At 41.8% G+C, this 17556-nt stretch overlaps 1 protein-coding gene across 12 annotated transcripts in view; it reads left to right on the top strand.

Annotated features, from left to right (window-relative positions):
- NAALADL2 (N-acetylated alpha-linked acidic dipeptidase like 2) overlaps positions 1 to 17556 on the top strand; it is a 466559-nt gene that overhangs the window by 142585 nt on the left and 306418 nt on the right. The window lies entirely within an intron of this gene.

Genomic DNA, 17556 nt, shown 5'->3' with positions numbered 1-17556 from the left:
AATGACCACTCGACACAATGCATTATGACCATGATTAAGGTTCCTGAATATGAATCTTTGTTGAAGTTCTTTGCAATTGCAAAACATTTTAAATCTTCGAGATGAAAAAAAACTCGTCGGATGTTTTCTTTTGTTTTTTTAAATACAAGATCGAGGCTCGTGTCAGAGCTAGCATGAATGACAAAAAATAATAAACGGACACATAAGACGAAATAAAGGGAGTGGGAGACAAGATGGGGAGAGAGGGGGAAGCACACAAGTACAACATTTGAGAGCAGGGACATCGGGAGATCTGTGGGAGGGAGAGGGCTTGGGGGGAGGAGGCGTGGGAAGGGGGTTTGTGGGTGGGAGAGTTAAAAAACACATGGACACATATCTCTCAGCAACCATCTTTTCTTGTACAACCTCCTCCTTTCTCCCAACAACTACTTCCTTGCTTGCAACCACCTCCTCCTCCTACTCCTTCTGTTCCTCTTATCCCCTCTTGTTTTTGCTTTCAGTAACATTGTCCTACTCCTTCCTCCCCCCCTCAAACCACCCCTAGCTCACAACAACGTCCTCCTCCTCTTCCTCTTAGCCCCTCTTGTTGTTGCTTACAGTAACATTGTCCTACTCCCCCCTCAAACCTCCCCTTGCTCACAAAAACCTCCTCCTCAAACCTCCCCTCTTCATCGCAATAACAACCTCCTCTTTTCACCTCTCCTCCTTCTTATTCTCAACAACCTACTCGCTTCCTCCCCAACCCCCCCCCCCTCCTCATTTCATTTTCCTTTTAAATACGAAGCCACACCAGATTTCCCCCTCCGGGGAGAAAAACCTTTGAGCTGCTTCACCAGTGCGGAAAATTGTATTTATGTCATTTCTGGCTCTCACACTTTTCAAATTTTCTGGCCCACCGCTCCTTTAGCAACAGGAACACCTGACACAGTGGCACCGTGTGGGCACAAATGCCATGCCCCAGGTGGAAGATGTATCATTGGACATTACAGCTTGATGTCTCAGATAGGAAAACGTGTGCGCGCGTGGATCCATTAGACTTTATGTCCGCGCGCACATCTTTTTGTATCCTCTTTTTATTTTTCATTCCAACATGAACATTACCATCTGTTTAAACCTTTCCAATCGTGAATTTATTACTTGCGAAAAAGGAAGATTTTTCACGTATATTGGTTGGTCTTGTGCATTATTCTGTCTGTCTGTCTGTTTGTCTGTCTGTCTGTCTGTCTGTCTGTTCGTCTGTATGTCAATCGCCTACAGGTCACAATTTTAAACTGATCTTTACGAAATTTCAACAAATGGTAGAGTAAATAGTCATAAGGAAGAAGCCTATTGATTTTGAGGTCAAAAGGTCAAAAAGTCAACAGGCCAAAGGTCAACAACTTTGTCAAATTTCTAATATCATTAATTTTCATCGGATTGATTTGAAATTTGAATAGCTTTTACATATCAGATCACTGAATTCAACCACCAATTATTGCTTTCAGTTCAACATCGGCCAAAGGTCAATGACTTATTTGAGGGATTTTGCAAGTATCGTGCTGTGCATGACATATTTCTTTTTATTTATTTATTTGTTTCTTCTGGTCTGACCTTCCGTAGCAGGTTGTTCGTAACTCTTTGACCTTATGTACACGGCCTATTCATGCCCGAGATTTGGTATCATAAGGTGACGAGGCATCGCTACAGAGGTTTAACACGTATTTGGTTTTCATTTGGTCTCATGTTGGAAATTTGAAATGCACTTTGGCATCTTTTCTCCATTTGTATCAAGATGCAAGTCACTTGGTTTGTTTCCCTTTTTGGCTTTCTGTCTCTGCTTGTGGACAAGCGAAATGGCATACTTTACATGGGACGCACATGTGAAACGCTGAATAACACAAAAACATTGGAAATGTAATGAACTCCAAAACAGGTGGAAGGTTGGTTAGGTTGTGGAAAATGACAAATTATACTGAACCGAGTTGCAAAAATGAGTAATCTCAAGAGGACCTTTTAACCTCTTGTTGTCATGCTGTTGCAGCTCCGCTTGTCAAATCAAACCAAACTTTTTCTCCCAGATGATTGGAGTGAGCTGCATCACCTTCATAGTCATTTGTCTTTGCTTCCCTTCTTTGATAATAATCCAAGTTCCTCACAATAACTTCAATGCAGAAGGAAGCCATTATGCCCATCGAGCCTCTGCAACGGTTGCCAACCTACGGTTGTTTGTCTGTACTCCATTCTTTTTAAATGCCTGGTGTCAACCAAGGAAGTACCACATACCATTTTTGAAGTCTTTCATATGGCTCTGTTGGTGTTGACTTCAAACTACCGACCTGCCAGAGTCAGAGCAAACACTCTAACCTTTACAACACTGAGACTTTCTTCTCTTCTAGTTTTTATTTCACTCCCACCGGTCGCTTTGACCCTTTCCATCTCTCGCTCTCTGTATCTCTTCTATATATATACACAACACACAACAACATGCATTTTAAGGCCATTTTTCCTGCTAGAGCGGGGGTTAGCCTTGCGGTCCCCATGACAATCTTCTCCATTTTGCCCTATTTTCTGCATCTCTCCTTGTTAACCCCCTTGCCCGCATTTCTTCTTCCACCATCTTTAGCCAAGTCTTTCTCAGTCTTCCCCATCCTCTACTTCCTTCTACATTCATTTCCATCACTCTTCTCAACCAGTCACTTTCATCCTTCCTCAACACATCACCAAACCATCTCAACCTGTTCCTCTTCACAGCATCCATCACATGCTCTATTCCCATCATCTTTCGCAATTCATCATTTGTCTTCCTCTCTCTCAACGATACTCCGCACATCCACCGAACCATTCGCATTTCCACCCTTTCCAGCCTTCGTTGCTGCATATGCATATATATATATATATATATATCTTCTCTCTCTCTCTCTCTCCGCCTCTCTCTCTCTCCCCCCCCCCCCCCTCTCTCTCTCTCTCCCCCCCCTCTCTCTCTCTCTCCCCCTCTCTCTCTCCCCCTCTCTCTCTCCCTCTCTCTCTATCTCTCTCTCTTTCTCTCTCTCTCTCTCTCTCTCTCTCTCTCTCTCTCTCTCTCTATCTCTCTATCTCTCTCTATCTCTCTCTATCTCTCTCTATCTCTCTCTATCTCTCTCTATCTCTCTCTATCTCTCTCTATCTCTCTCTATCTCTCTCTATCTCTCTCTATCTCTCTCTATCTCTCTCTATCTCTCTCTATCTCTCTCTCTCTATCTCTCTCTATCTCTCCCTATCTCTCCATATCTCTCCCTATCTCTCCCTATCTCTCTCTCTTGGATCTGTGTATAACTCAATCTCTCTCTCTCTCTCTCAGATCTGTGTATAACTCTATCTCTCTCTCTCTCGGATCTGTGTATAACTCGTATCTCTCTCTCTCTCGGATCTGTGTATAACTCGTATCTCTCTCTCTCGGATCTGTGTATAACTCGTATCTCTCTCTCTCGGATCTGTGTATAACTCGTATCTCTCTCTCTCTCGGATCTGTGTATAACTCGTATCTCTCTCTCTCTCGGATCTGTGTATAACTCGTATCTCTCTCTCTCGGATCTGTGTATAACTCGTATCTCTCTCTCTCTTGGATCTGTGTATAACTCAATCTCTCTCTCTCTCTCGGATCTGTGTATAACTCAATCTCTCTCTCTCTCTCAGATCTGTGTATAACTCTATCTCTCTCTCTCTCGGATCTGTGTATAACTCGTATCTCTCTCTCTCTCGGATCTGTGTATAACTCGTATATCTCTCTCTCGGATCTGTGTATAACTCGTATCTCTCTCTCTCGGATCTGTGTATAACTCGTATCTCTCTCTCTCTCGGATCTGTGTATAACTATATCTCTCTCTCTCGGATCTGTGTATAACTCTATCTCTCTCTCTCTCGGATCTGTGTATAACTCTATATCTCTCTCTCGGATCGGTGTATAACTCTATCTCTCTCTCTCGGATCTGTGTATAACTCTATCTCTCTCGGATCTGTGTATAACTCTATCTCTCTCTCTCGGATCTGTGTATAACTCTCTCTCTCTCTCTCTCTCTCTCTCTCTCTCTCTCTCTCTCTCTCTCTCTCTCTCTCTCTCTCTCTCTCTCTCTCTCTATCTCTATCTCTATCTCTATCTCTATCTATCGGATCTGTGTATAACTCTATCTCTCTCTCTCGGATCTGTGTATAACTCTATCTCTCTCGGATCTGTGTATAACTCTATCTCTCTCTCTCTCGGATCTGTGTATAACTCTCTCTCTCTCTCTCTCTCTCTCGGATCTGTGTATAACTCTATCTCTCTCTCTCGGATCTGTGTATAACTCTCTCTCTCTCTCTCTCTCTCTCTCTCTCTCTCTCTCTCTCTCTCTCTCTCTCTCTCTCTCTCTCTCTCTCTCTATCTCTATCTCTATCTCTATCTCTATCTCTATCTATCGGATCTGTGTATAACTCTATCTCTCTCTCTCTCTCGGATCTGTGTATAACTCTATCTCTCTCTCTCTTGGATCTGTGTATAACTCTATCTCTCTCTCTCTCGGATCTGTGTATAACTCTATCTCTCTCTCTCTCGGATCTGTGTATAACTCTATCTCTCTCTCTCTCTCTCTCGGATCTGTGTATAACTCTATCACTCTCTCTCTCGGATCTGTGTATAACTCTATCACTCTCTCTCTCGGATCTGTGTATAACTCTATCTCTCTCTGTATATCTCTCCCTCTCTCTGTATATCTCTCCCTCTCTCTGTATGTCTCTCCCTCTCTCTGTATATCTCTCCCTCTCTCTGTATGTTTCCCTCTCCCTCTCTCTGTATATCTCTCCCTCTTTCTGTATATCCCTCCGTCTCTCTGTATATCCCTCCCTCTCTCTGTATATCCCTTTCCCTCTCTGTATATCTCTTTCCCTCTCTGTATATCTCTTTCCCTCTCTGTATATCTCTTTCCCTCTCTGTATATCTCTTTCCCTCTCTGTATATCTCTTTCCCTCTCTGTACTGTATATCTCCCTCCCTCTCTGTATATCTCTCTCCCAATCTGTATATCTCCCTCCCTCTCTGTATATCTCCCTCCCTCTCTGTGTATCTCTCCCCTCTCTGTATATCACTCCCCTCTCTGTATATCACTCCCCTCTCTGTATATCTCCCTACCTCTCTGTATATCTCTCTCTTTATCTGTATATCTCCTTTTCTGTACATCTCCCTCCCTCTCTGTATATCTCTCCCTCTCTGTATCCCTTTGACTTATTACTTTCCTTCTTTGCTTCTTTCTTTTGTAGTTTAGAAACATTTATTTGTAGACCTTGTCATCTCGATTACCTCCAGCTTTAAAGCTGAAAAAATGGGTTGTTTTGATTTGGCTTTGAAACAAACGCTTTGTCTTGATGAGGAAAATGTCTGAAATGGGTTTCCAAAATGGTATGGAAACAGCTGGTATTGATGGAAAAAAAAATACGATTGTACCTCCACTTGACCATTGCACAGTGCCCCTTTTGGGTAGTGGCCCTGGTACCTTGGATGGAAGCTCTCTTCCCAATCTTTTATTCCTTCCAATTTCCAATTGGTGAATGCACTGATGTCCCTGATGATGTTGGGTACTATGAATGAGGTGTTTTGCTTCACTTTGCTTTCTGCACTCTGCACGTTCTGTCATGTCACAGTATGGAACCCGTACATTTTGAGTTGATTTTGTTTTACTGCTGAATCCAGAAGGTAGAAACAGCAAGCATAGCTTTTCCAACCATGCATTTGGCCTCAGGCTCAAGGTACATACAGTGCGTAGTTTTGGCCAATTAACTTCACCATAGACCTTGCTCTTCAGGCTAACGTGCATGTGCAATTTGCTTTGTTTTAATGTCTGCAATTTTTGAAACCTTTTTATGTTTATTCATGGGATTATTTTTATTGACTGATGGCCCAAATATTGCCTTGAACACTTCCCTTTGAGAGTTGTCTTTGGTAATGCAAAAACGAAACATTTTGCCTTCACTTCCATCAATCTCATTTTCAAATTTCAAATCGTTTAAGAATTATTATTACAATTTTTTGAAAATGTTTTTTTCCCTTGAGATATACTTTGTTTGTTGTCCCTCGGCGCACTGCGGAGCGAAAGGGGGACTATGGTTTTCCCGTCCATGCGTGCGTGCGGGCGTGCGTGCGTACGTGCGTGCGTGCGTAAGCGAAGGACCGCATTCAAATTTGGTGTGTGGGTGCAACCCACGTCAAAATCCAAGATGGCCGCCGCCATGTATGTCTGATGCCATGTATGTCTGAACCTTGTGAGCGGAATATCTTGAAAAATAAGCGAAGTACCAACTTCTAATCTGGTGTGTGGGTGTATCTAGGCATAAGGAAGAACCCTATTGAAAATTGGGTCGCCACGTCAAAATCCAAGATGGCCGCCTCCATGTATGTCTGAACCTTGTGAGCGAAATATCATATCATAGCATGTTTTCTGCATCTTCCACTTTGTCAACTCACATCACTTCCCCGACGGGGGACCGAGGCGTAACGCTTGTTTTATTACATGTACCCTTCATCAAAGTTTGCTAAACATAAATACATTATCAACAAAAGAGTTCATAGAACACCTTACCCCATGCAATCTTGTGAAACATCGACCTGTGCGGGTTTGTGAGCAGCAAATTTGATTGGTCGTGATGACGTAAAATGTCGTAATATTGTTCCAAGTATTGCTAAGCGGAAGGAGGGTTTTGAAAATGCCAAAAAGGGAGGTGGAGGAGAAGATGCAGCGCTCTCTTACACCACATTATTTAACATGTTCCATTAGTTCTTCATCACTGTTGTTTGTGTACTTTATGACGTCCTTAAAAATAGTACTCTTCCTGTTTGGAATGATTTTGTTTGACAGACAGACAGGCAGGCAGTAAAACAGTTATCTTGCCCGTCTCTGCGTATGTGCGATCGTGACGACATTCCGTACAATTTGCCAAACGTAGAGCCAAAGTACTGCTAAACTACAGGTTTGTTTTCTGATCCATGTTCTAACTCGTGTTCAAAATATAACATTCAATTGAAATGAACTTGTTCCTCAGTCATAAACTGACGACTTCAGACAGACAACGTGACCAATTGCTAAACCCCGCTTTTTGCTTCGCACACGCGTGGTAATGAGGTTTCACTCATCGAGAGAGAACACGGCAACCTGTGAGTAAGAGGGTTGGGTTATGTACGGTTAATGGCGGAAACCGATGACAAGTTATGGTCACCCTCCTGCATTTGAAGCCATGGAGCGAAGATTGCGATCGAACAGTCTGGGGAAAGCGATTCATGTCTTTCTGCTTAAGATGATCCCATTGTATGAAACAGTTTTATATTACACATGGTGCCGTCATTGGGGGGAGATGTCAACGTGAAATGGTCAAGCTTGTTGTAGTTGCGGCTTCAACAAAGTTAATTGCTGCTCGTGCCTATTGTATGTCATAATTGCATTATCGCCTAAGTGGAGTCGGATATGCCACAATGTTGATTTTTTGTTTTGTTTGTACAAGCTGTCCTACATATTGTGTAGCATTAGGGAGTGCACATTGTGTATTTTCTCTAACCTTGATTTTCCGATTGTTCATTCACTTCAAAGTAGTCTGCTGTGTTGTCCTGTGGATACAAGTCTAAGAATCTGTTTGTGTGATTTCGCAACTGGTGATCTGAGCATGAACACTGTGGGACGCAGATCGAGTCGTATTCTGTCCGGCTTGGAAAAAATAATTTTACCTGGACATTTGATATACTTGACCTGATTTTGAGGTCTTACCCTACCTAGTGCATGTGTGAACCTGCACAGCAAGGGGACCTGAGTGTCAGTCATCAGGAAGCTCTTCACTGTTTAATTTGAGGATAGAAAGGGAAAGACAGACATGGAACGAGGCATGCAGAGTGGTGGAGAACATCAAAAGCTGAGAACAATGGTGTTATACGCTGCAGCCGCTGTTCTGAGAAGCTTTATGTTTTCGGGTTGTCCGTCCGTCCGTCCCTCCCTCCGTCCGTCCGTACGGGCTGAACCTCTTTTTTCTCAGCAACCATATGTCCGATTGAGACGAAACTTTCAGGGTAGGAGTGACACCCATGCAGAATGTTTTTATGATAATTGTGACGTCATGGGTCATGTGGTATGGCAGCCATCTTGGATTAAAAGCAAATAATTAAAAAATTATTTCTCAGAAACCGCCGAATGGAAAAATTTTAAACTTGGTACATTGTCAAGTACTCCCAATGGGGAACAAAAGGATGATAATGATGACATCATAGGTGAAGAGCTCTTTCACGAGCCTCGATTCTGTATACAAAAAAAAGAAAGAAAAAAAAGTGGTGTAGCAGGAAATTTTTAAAAAATCAAATTCCTCATCATAAAAATCTGAAATTACATGCACATGATCTATGACCCATTTGTATTGAAATATTAAATTTATGACATCATAGGTCACATGGTTTGGCAGCCATTTTGGATTTAAGGAAAATATTAAATAATTAAATCTCTGAAACCGTTAACCCTATCGATGCGAAATTTTACAAATATCTAACAGCACTGTTGCGTATAGTTTGAAAATGATGATGTCATACGTCACGTGGTTTGGCAGCCATCTTGGATAGAAAAACGAACCTTATCCAATCAATATGAAACTTCACAAATGTGATCCACTACCGATACATATGCAGAGTGATGGCATCTACCTGTTGTGGGACTATGTGGAAGCATATTGGCGACAGTCGCATTGTTCTAGTTTACGTACGGATCATGTTACGAGACCTGACAGCTCCTGTCCGGCTCCTTTTACAAGCTGAAACATTGTTAGGGGTGACACTGCAGCCATACTTTGGTTTCAAGAGGAGCCAGCCACTCAGACGTGCTGTGACCATGCTTGAACAGTGTGTGATGCTTTTTTGTGTGACAGCTTTACTTTTGTCTGAGGGTGTATTCTGGTTGTACGGAACAGATTGGCAGCACTTTGGTAAAACTGCAAGATGAAACACCAAACTCCTTGCTCTGGTTACTCCGGATTTTGCACTAAATTAGTAAATTTAATTGATATATGTGGGAAAATTACACACCCAGACCAGGAATCGAACCCAGGTCCTCTGGTAAACCATACCAGCGCTCTGCCATCTGAGCTATCTGAGTGACCCTGACCATTCATGCAATTTTCCCACACATATAATTGCCACTCTCTTTCCTTCACTGCTTCCGGGGCACTCACTGCCAACCATAGGAGCACCAACGGCCTGCTCACGAGAGGGTCTTCCTCCAATAGGGGGACAAATCCATGTCCGCTATTACAAACACCACTGGGGGCGTAGAAACATAATTAAATAAATGAAATGATTCCTGTTCTGGGCATGTAATTTGCCCACATATGTCAACTAATTAGTTATAATCCTGTTAATTAATTTAACTAGCAACGGTACCCGCCCTATGGGCGGGGCTTCAATTGGGAAACACAAATGAAAAGGCAAAATATCAGAAATTGAAGGTTTTATTTTTATTTTTAAACGATCCATATAAACATCCGTTGAATCATATCACACGCAAATCATCAAAATCTAAACAGTATCTTTAGAATTTCAATAAAAGCCACATCACTGTTCATATCGGTAAATATTATTCCATCGTGTTTCAAATCGTGATCGATACACTATGATTGTGATGATCGTGATCGTGAATCGTGTTCACAATCGCTATGTCGTATCACACGCAAATCTCCGAAACACGTACTCCCGATACGTGTACCAAATTCCCGATACGTGTAACTGTACCAAATCAACAGATAAAAGGATTTTGAGCCGATAGCTGTTACGGCCTTGCCAAGATCGATGGAGACAGCGATCTGTTAGCGTACACCGTCCAAATAGCTGTGTGGAATTCTCTCATGTAGAGATTAAACGGCGTTTGAACTTTGGCCGAGGTCATTATTTACTTTTAATGATGTTTATATACGAATGATGTTTAATGATGTTTATATTGGTTTTGGGTCGTCCTTTCCGCATATCTCGTGGGATTGTGAGTTGGAGAGACGGCCGTGATGGCGGCGAGGGGGATGGAATTCTCTCAAGCAGGGATTCAACCCGTGCCCTTACAAAAGGTCTTTGTCCGAGGTCACCGAGTCTGATCGGTGCAGCTGTGCAGCGATCAGTGCAGCCGTTTGTGTGGCACCTGGGAAAACAACATCATCACAATGAACGTTATTGTCACAATGAACGTTATGCGAACGCAAATGTTATGCGGGAGTCCAAACCTGAGAATGCTGGAGACTAAAGCTGAAATTGGGAAAACTAAATAGCCTATTTTACTCCTGGAAAACCCAGGATTATCCACCCAAAGTATCGTTGCGATCGGTTCAGCAGTTTTTACGGTACCTTCGAACAGACAGACAGACAGACAGATAGACGGACGGATATTTGGTGAATTATAGTAAGATAATGAATAAATAATGTGGGCCGAGGACGACTGCTGTTCTAGTTATTACCGCAACAACTTGTGAGAAGAGTCGGCTAGCTATCGCCGGCACCCTGGCCAAATATATATAATTGCCTGAATTCATGTGTTGGAATGGCGATCCATCTGGGATTCTAACCTTAGCCAAGAGACGTCTTCGGCCGAGCTCACGCTCTGTGTAGATGTAGAGTATGGTGCATGATGAACTAAAAAGAGCAATCGGAGATTTCAGACCCTCACCAGGACGTGTTTTCAGTGGTTTTCAAGGCTTTTGTGTTAAAATTAATATGGCGGCCGAACCACGTGACCGATGACGTCATTTTTTCCTTCCACCAATTTATCCCTAGATGCTCAAGAAATTTCATGTTGATCGGATGAAGTTTTGTGCTTGTCGAATTATGACGTCATAATGGAGGCACCTATGACATCATCATTAACACATTTTACGAGCGAGGTACACTTGCTGTGCATGGGTGGAGGCCATAAGCAAACAGACAATGCAGAAATGGTGAATGCCAAAGCATGAAACCAATAAATTCCACATTCCTGTAGGACCTTCAGTCGCACGTCAGACATGGACAGCAGGTTCGTGAAAGACTTAGGTAAAAAAACGACGAATGGGAAACTATGGAACCAATAATTCCACATTTCTGTGCCACCTGTAGTCGAACATCAAGCATGGACAACAGGTTCGTGAAGGACTTCCATGAAAAACGTACCCGTTTGAATGGTTTCATACCCAGTCAATGGTGAATCTGCATATGGCGAATCCGCAAATGTCACGCTTAGAACATCGAAACCGTTACGGCATTTTGTCATTCACTTGAACTCAATATCTCTATTTTCATTCCAAACAGCATAACTCCAATCACAAATTAAATAGCATTAATATATATAATAAACTTTTACCAACATTTGTGACATAAACAAATATTTAAATCTGGGTGTGATGTAGTTCCGTAAGGTTGGGTGAATACAATTACGAATTCAAAATCGTAATTGTATTCACTCAATTCCAAACGCCATTCCAATCGTAAATTGATACTTTCACAAAATACTGTTTTAAATGACGGTTGTATTGGGATATTATCAAAGCAGCTCATTGCCGTCATCTGTCCACTTCGGATTCGCGGCAGGTTCGTATCGAGTTAATTTCAAAATCATAATTTTATTGAGGCATTTATGTAGCAAGCTCTGTGTAGAGCGTACAGCATACAACACAACATTAAACCTTCCTACCTACCATACAACACCCGCTGGGACCCCAAAACGTGGCACAGGAGGTTTGGTGGGGCCAGCCCCAAAACTAAGGAAGTAGTTTAGGGACGGACAGACAGACTGACACTCCTGTTTTATAATATAGATTCCACATGGAGCGTTCTTTACAATGAGCCATGTCTCATTTTTTTTCTATGCAGTGCTTTCTGAGATATACAGGTGCAAATATTTTTGGCTTTTCCAAGATGGCGGCCGAATCACGTGACCGATAGCGTCATCATTTTTTTTCCCTCCGCCTATTTATGTCCACATGACGCTCAATAAATTTCATATTGATCGGATGAAGTTTTGTACTTGTCGAATTATGATGTCATAATGGAGGCACCCATCACATCATAATTACCATATTTTATTCCCCATGGAGAGTTCTTTACAGTGAGTCATGTCTCAAATTTTTCTATTCAGCGCTTTCGGAGACCTTTAATTGAGATCAAGCATAACAATTGGGTTGACCTCTGACGCGGGCGGAAGGATATCTATCCATGCATTAGCGTCCGCTTCTGTTTTATAGTCTGTTCTCTGAAATGAATGGTTACAACCTGTGCATCACCGATGTTAACCTCAGGAAAAAAACGCTGTGCTGCACCAAATCATGGATTCATTTCCTTCCTTGGTAACCCTAAAATCTGCCTTTATTGGGACAATGCCACACGAATCCTATTCCCACTAACCTTAAACCTAACCCTAACAATCCTAAACCCAAACCCTAACAACTCACACTAATCCTACCCCCACTAACCCTAAACCTAACCCTAACAATCCTAACACTAACCCCAACTCGTGCTTATCTGTCAACTTGCATGCATTTGGCATGATACTCGTGATTTTCAACCCTGGTCACGCTCTCACGCCCAACTACTGAAATCTGACGTTTTAAATATTTTTTAGAAACGATATTTCTTTTTAACAAAGTCATTAGACGGGTCCCTAGTCAAAACAGCTGAGTTTCCAACCAATGAAAAACGCTATCATTTTCAAGGTTGTTTGTTGAGCCCCTGAATCTGCTGAACCAGACAATAGCCTCACTCTGACATTAAACAAGCGGTGTAACTTGGTGTTTCGACGGATATCCAAGAAGAACAGACGACTTGCTCCCTGCACTTTATGCAGGAATTTGGAATTTTCTCACGGAGTCTGCGATAACTTTCCTACTCGTCACAAACTATACCGTGGGACCTTTAATGTAGACCGGTCTGTAGCAGCCATCCGGTGGACGGCGAACACATTGATACCTCGCCCTGCCTGTCTAAACGCCAGGGTGGCAATTTATACCTGGGTTGGGATTCAAACCCAGGCTAGGCAGCTTGGAGGGACTGCACAGTTCTAGGTCCTACCCCCACTGCTCTCGCTCCTGTTCTCGAAATATTCTCGCTCCTTCAAGCAGGTTTGGGCTGACAGCTATGAATATGTGCTATGGATACCGAGCTGGATGGAGCTTTCAGGTTATTCCTGTCACATCTCATCATGTGCTTTGTACCTCCAATGCTTCGTCGAGGGTAAACATGGCGTACGTGTCTGGGGTAGCAGTCTGGCAGGATGACGAGATCTAAGTGCTAGCAATTTGGGACAATGAGGGTATGCAGGCTGAGGTGAAGTCATCCTAAAGAAATGACAAATGTCCTTTAAATTGCAGAGGAGCTGGAAAGAAGGTATTTTGGTGAAAAAGTAGGCAGTGCCAGGATAGGATTAAAAACGAGTATAGTGGAGTACACATATTTGGAAGCAAATGATGGTACAAGTGGGACAGTTCCCAAAAATCACATTTTAAACATCCACACTCCAGTGAATCCACTAACGAGGACAATTGCCGATGGAAAGGATCACGTCCAAGCAGCCTTATCCAGTGCAAATTATTCTTGTTGGTGTTCCTTTGCACACATTACCGAGGATCATGGAAGAGCAAGAGCAGAATGGAAAGAGGGAAACACCAAGAGCATGTGGGGGTGAATAAGCTGCACACAAGGTGAATGAAACACAGGAAGGAGAGGAAGTAGAAGGTGGGGATGAAACAGAAAAGGTACGAACAAGGGAAAAGAGGTGGGTGAGAGGGGAGGGAGGAGGTAATTTGGGTAGAAGAGATCATGACTATGGATGTGGGAAGACCTGAGATGGTAGTGAACAGCTGTCTTGAAGACCTGGAGAGAAGAATCAGATGGAAGGCAATGTGTAAGTTGGGTCCACAGGTGGGGAAAAAGAGGAATGAATGACTAGATGTGAGCCGTGATTCTGGATTTTGAGAGTTTCACCAGAAGAGGGTTTATGGTTGACCGCTTCCATTGTACAGAAACTTGGGGGTGGGGGAGACAAAACGCGTAAAGCACAGAGGGTGCAAGAACAGAAAGGTGGCGGTCGAATATAGGGAAGCCACGAACCTTGTTTGTGATGGGAGTTATGGGCCTAGACACTAAGCATTTTCGTTAAGGAATCCAACGATTTTGAGGCCTTTTTTCCATGACATCAATAAGGGAAAGGTGTGAGGCAGGGGCGCTAGCCCAAAGGGGAGAGCAATACTCCATCAAGCCATGAATGAAGGCATTGTTTGTTGTCAAAAGTTGATTGGCCAAGGAAATACCTTGCACGATGAAGGCTGCTTAGTCGGCAGCTGGCTCTGCAGGTCATCTTGGAAATATGGTCTGCCCAAGAAAGATCATAGTTGGGCCCCAAAGGTTTGAGTGACCGAACCTCTGCAAGTGGTTTGTTTATGAAGTAGACGTGAGGGATTGTCAGACAGGACAGGACAGAGAGACAGGATAAGTGTGTGGGATTTGTCGAGGTTGAAAGACATTCCAAGCGTTGGAACAGCTTCTGATTCTATCAAGGTCTGCAAAGAGGGAAGAGGCTGCTGCCTGTCTGTCTGGAGTATGAGAAATCATACAGCACAGGGTGAATCATCAGCAAACAGATAGGCAGGATTTTTCAGGGCATCAGAAATAACATTGATAATGAAGCTGGGGCAGGAGCTCTGGAGGACCCTGTCACTGCAGCAACAACATGGCTCGGTATTCCTTGGAAGTTCCTCGGAGCTGGACGCTCTCTTTTAGCTGGGGATGCTCTGTGGTGCCAGAGCTTTGCTCTTCTGTCAGAGATGCTTTTTACCTTTGCCACCAAAGGTGGATGGAGGTTATGTTTTCACCCCTGTCTGTTTGTTACTTGCAAAATCGAAGATTTTTCAAGTATATTGGTCAGTTGAGTTTGTTATTCTGTTTGTCTGTTTGTCTGTCACTCGCCTACAAGTCACAATTTCGAAGTCATCTTCATGAAACTTCACCAGACGTTCGACTTGGTCATGAGGAAGAAGCCTTTTGATTTTGAGGTCAAAGGTCAAATTTCTAAAATTGTACTTTTTCATTCGATTGACTTGAAAATTGACGAGCATTTGCATATTGAGTAACTAAATTGGAAACCAACTCAAACTTTTGACTTTTGAAATTTTTGAGGTCAAAGGTCAACTCGAGGTCAAACTTATACACACACACACACACACACACACACACACACACACACACACACACACACACACACACACACACATATATATATATATATATATATATATATATATATATATATATATATATGTATATATATATATGTATATATATATATATATATATATATATATATATATATATATATATATATATATATACCATATATATATATATATATATATATATACCATATATATATATATATATATACCATATATATATATATATATACCATATATATATATATATATACCATATATATATATATATATATACCATATATATATATATATATATACCATATATATATATATATATATACCATATATATATATATATATATATATACCATATATATATATATATACCATATATATATATATATATATACCATATATATATATATATATATACCATATATATATATATATATATACCATATATATATATATATATATACCATATATATATATATATATATACCATATATATATATATATATATATATATACCATATATATATATATATATATACCATATATATATATATATATATATATACCATATAAAACACAATGTGTGTTTGTATATTTGTGTGATGTCTGTCTCCCTTCATAAGAGTAGGTTTTATAGGCTTTGAGTAGCGCTTTAGGAGAGATTTGAGTCGGGTTTTAATGGGCAAACCTTGAACACGACTGTGTCCACCGGTTGAAAGACCGAAAAGACTCAGAGGACCCAAAATACCCCAAGAACCCAGAAGACCCCAAGGACTCTGAAGACCCAAAATACCAAAAACACCCTGAAGACCTAATGGACCCAACATACCCCAAAGACCCAAATGACCCCAAATGCCATGAAGACCCCGAAGACCCAAAAGACTGAAAAGACTCCAAGACCTTTAATGACACCAAATGCCTGGAAGACCCAAAAGACCCTGATACTGAAAAGACCCAGAAGACCCTTGAAGACCCTGAAGACTCAAAATATCCTAAAGACCCAAAAGACTGAAAAGACCCAAAAGACCCTTAAATACCCTGATGACTGAATAGACCCCAAAGACCCAAACTACCTAAAAGACTCTGAGACCATTAAAACCCCAAAAGACCTTGAAGACCCAAAAGACCATTAAATACCCTGAAGACACAAAATATCCTGATAGACTAAAAAGACCCTGAAGATCCTAAAGACCCAGAAGACCCAAAATATCCCTAAGATCCAAAAGACCCCAAGACTCAGGAAGATCCAAAAGTCATCAAAAAGACCCAAAATACACCAAAGCCCCAAAATACCGAAAATAACCCGAATACCTAAAAGACCCTCAAGACCCCAAAAAACACAAAAACCAAAAATATCCTGAAGACCCAAAATTTCCCAAAGACCCTTAAAGACCCAGAAGACCCTGAAGACCCGTAATTACCTTGAACACCCAAATGACCCTAAAGACCCAAAATACCACAAAAACCCAAAAGATGCTGAAGACCCAAAATTCCCCATAGACTCATGAAGACCACAAATACCCAAAAGAGTGCAAAGGTCCCAAGACTCTTAAAGACCCCAAATATTCCAAAGACCCTTATATACCCTGAAGACTTTAAAGACCCCGAAGACCCAGAAGACCCAAAATATCCTGAAGATCCAAAAACATCAAAAATACCCAGAATACCAAAAAGACCAAAAATACACCAGAGACCCAAAAGACCAAAAAGAACTCAAAGACCCAAAATACCCCAGTGACTGAAAGGATTGAAAAGACCCAAAAGACCCCAAAGACCCAAATATCCCAAAGACCCTTAAATACCCAAAGATCCAAAAACTCTGAAGACAGTTAAAGAGCCAAATTACCCAAAATACCCAAAAGATCACAAAAACCCAAAATATCCTGAACACCCAAAACTCCCCAAGACCCATAAAGACCCTTAAAGACCCCGAAGACGCTGAATACCCAATACATCCCAAAGATCCTTAAAGACCCCCAAAGTCCTCAAAAAACCCAAAAACCGAAAATATCAAAAAGACCAGAATACCGAAAAGACCCCAAACTCCCAAAATACACCAAAGACCGAAAACACCCAGAAGACCCAAAATACCCAAAAGACCCTGAGGACCCAGTGGACCCCAAAGACACAAACTACCCTTAGGACCCAAAATACCCCAAAGACCCTTCAATACCACAAAGACCCAGAGGACCGAAAATACCCGAGGACTCCAAAAAAGATCCAGAGAACCAAAAGACTCAAATGACCCAAAATACCCTGAGGAACCAGAAGACGCAAAAGACACAAGAGACCTTGAAGACACAAGACAAAAAAAAGACTCCGAAGTCCCAAAAAGTCCCTCAAGACCCAGAGGACCTAAATGACCCAGAAGACGCAA

The sequence above is a fragment of the Myxine glutinosa genome, chromosome 13 (assembly GCF_964187855.1).
Source record: "Myxine glutinosa chromosome 13, kmMyxGlut1.1, whole genome shotgun sequence".
NCBI lineage: Eukaryota > Metazoa > Chordata > Myxini > Myxiniformes > Myxinidae > Myxine > Myxine glutinosa.
The sequence above is the reverse complement of the archived record's forward strand: the minus strand, read 5'-3'. Positions and strand labels throughout refer to the sequence as shown.